This window comes from Vicia villosa, linkage group LG6 (assembly GCF_029867415.1).
Source record: "Vicia villosa cultivar HV-30 ecotype Madison, WI linkage group LG6, Vvil1.0, whole genome shotgun sequence".
In the NCBI taxonomy this organism is placed as follows: Eukaryota; Viridiplantae; Streptophyta; class Magnoliopsida; order Fabales; family Fabaceae; genus Vicia; species Vicia villosa.
In genome coordinates this window covers 82,966,253-82,969,147 of record NC_081185.1, presented here as the reverse complement: position 1 = coordinate 82,969,147, position 2,895 = coordinate 82,966,253, and the positions used below count along the sequence as shown (strand labels likewise).

Sequence of the window (2,895 nt, the reverse complement as noted above, 5' to 3'; positions counted from 1 at the left end):
GTCAAGACCTCTATTGTTGCTCAATATTCCACTGTACTGCATTTAGATTTCCTAAAGTTTACTCTAATTGTATTTGCTCTTAGAGTAACCATTATCATCTTCAATAAATTGAACTTGATTCCATTTCATTTATTGTTTTACTATTGTTGTGTTTTGTAACCATAACACAATCCATACTTTTAATCTCTCAAAAAAAATTTGTTAAAGAATCTTTCTCTTAATATTTATCATCCACATTTTTGGTCTCTGCCAACTATTTCCTCTACCGAAAGCTATCATGACGCGTCACGTTGTACGTCACGTCACTTAAAGTCAATAATGAAACAAATTTAAAAAAAAAACTAAAAATTGTGGGGATTTCAAATCTCCATATAATTTCTGATTGACTCAAATAATTTCTTTAAATGTGTGTTTCAACCTACAATTTGAGTATCCTATTTTTCAAGCTGGGATGAGGGTTTGTATTTGTAAAGAAATGGCTTTGAGTGGCAAATTTTTTTTCTTAGAAGGTTTCGTATTGAATTGGAGGAAACATCAACAACCACGTTGAATTCACGATTGGAATGTTTTGGTTAAAACATGGTTTATTATTTTAAAATATCAATGTACAGTATATATATTGTTGCATGCATCAACTAGTGATAATTGTGTGTTTCAATTATGCAGATAACCTGCTTTGTGACGGATGCTGAGCTGGAAATATTTTCTTACCCTTTTGACATTAATTAATTGCTATATTATTTGGATGAAAGAACAATGTTATCAAACACATACTACCCATGTATTGGTAGTTTGTTTCTACTGTCTTCCAATTTCGTCAAACTCCGTGCGTAAAACATTGATTTTATCATGGACACGAAAGGTTTTAGTTGTATAGCTATAAGAGAGAAAATGAAAGGTTTTAGTTGTATAGCTACAAGAGAGAGAATGGGGTGTAATCCATGAAGGTATAGAAACTTTAGAATTTATGTTCTTCATGTGATTTTTTGTATGGTGTTGGATTGGTGTTTTCTTGTCACTGTTTTTTTTATGTTTGACAAAACAATTATGATACTTTTCTTCATTTGGTTATTTACTTCATAGTGAATGTTTCTTTGGCCGGTGTTGTCTCAGCTTGCGGGTTAGCCGGCAATCTTAGCAATATTCCGTCTTTCTTAAATATTGATGATTTTGAGATTTTGAAGTCTTTTAGGATTGTGATTCAACCTCCCTGTGCCCCGAAAATCGTGGAAGTCATTTGGAAGCCTTCCCCTTTAAGATGGATTAAGCTTAACTGTGATGGTGCCTCCTCGGGGAACCCGGGGCCCTCTGCTTGTGGGGGTCTCGCTAGAGACTTTGACGGTAGAATTTTGGGAGCTTTTGCTAGTTTTTTTAGGTGTGTCTAACTCTCTCATAGCCGAACTCACAGGTGCTATGTTAGCCATTGAGTTCGCTCATGAGAAGGGTTGGCGCAAGATTTTGTTAGAATCTGACTCTTTGGCGGTGGTTCGTGCTTTTTCTCCTCCTTTCAAGATTCCTTGGCAGGTGCGAAATAGGTGGGTCAACTGTGTTAATATCACTAACAGTATGGATTTTGTGGCTTCTCATATTTTCAGAGAAGGGAATAGCTGTGCGAATACTTTGGCAAATATTGAGTTAACGGTATCAGGATACACTAACTATAATTGCATTCCTATTTTTTTACGAGCAGATTTTGTAAAGAATAGGTTCGGTCTGCCGTTCTTTAGGTTCTCTTTTTCTTGAGAGGGTTTTGGTATAGTCTCCCCTGCTCTTTTTTGTTCTGTTTCTTTGTTTCAATGAAGCCTTATTTAAAAAAAAAAAAAGACTTGAAATCATTATGATGCAAAAAAGATTTAGTCAGTTTGATGGTCTAGTTTAATGGTCTTCAGCTTGACAAGAGATGAAGGAGAAGAAGATGAGCAAGTTGAAAATGAAAAAAAAATTAATTTAGGGAGGTTTGTAACCCTACGATCTCAAGTTTTCTTTCTAATGAAACAAGAAGTTGACGACATGCAGCGTGGTGTGTCGCGTCAACTTCCGTTAAAGAGAATAAACAATAGAAATAAAAAATATGGACGCTAAAAATTAAGAGGATAATTTTTGAACCATTTTTTTTTAAAAGATTAAAAGTGAAAATGCATAATTTTATAAGAACTTAAACATATTTAACCATCTTATAATAAACAATGACTTGTATATATTAATCAAGTTAAAAGATATCTTTTATTTCATAATATATTCCCTTACAAACTTTAATTCAACATACTTAAGATATCTCTTTTATTGATTCATACAATGACTCATCATTCACGACAACAACAACGCACAGTCTTAGGATTAATTTTATAGCATGTACCACCATACTTAAAGCCTTCTCCATAACACTCTCGATAGCATTCTAAATCTGAAGTGCAATCACCATCTTGACATTTTAAATCCAAAAGACTATATTCACCACTCGATAATCCTACAATAAAATAAATTTGATTTAGGTTTGTGTTAGTTTTTTTTAAAGAATATTTGAGTTTGTTTATTGTATTTGAAGTAAATTCAAAAAATAAAATACGTTTACTCATTACCTGAAAACAAAATCATAAAAATAACTAAAATCAAACCAAAATAAGATCGATTGATATAAACGCAAGCCATTGTTCAAAATTTTATCTTATATTATTTCTCTTGTAGATTTAAGACTTACATGTTCTTTATATATGTAAAATATTGAAAAGAAATTTAGAGAAAGTATAAAAGATGTATGAAAAGTTAAAATAAATAAATGCATTTAAATATTTTTAATTTTTTATTACTTTATTTTAATATTTGCAATTTTTATATATAATTTATTATTTAATTTGTCGAATGTCATTTATAATATTTAAGAAATGTCATTTTTAT

The 2,895-nt window shown here is 31.3% G+C and overlaps 1 long non-coding RNA gene across 1 annotated transcript; it reads right to left on the bottom strand.

The window, feature by feature from the left end:
* Positions 1-2,191: 2,191 nt before the first annotated feature.
* Positions 2,192-2,676, bottom strand: LOC131611772 (uncharacterized). Its single transcript, XR_009287126.1, has 2 exons — positions 2,580-2,676; positions 2,192-2,467 (listed from the first exon to the last, which is right to left on the bottom strand). It is a non-coding gene; the product is annotated as an uncharacterized LOC131611772 (long non-coding RNA).
* Positions 2,677-2,895: the final 219 nt, after the last annotated feature.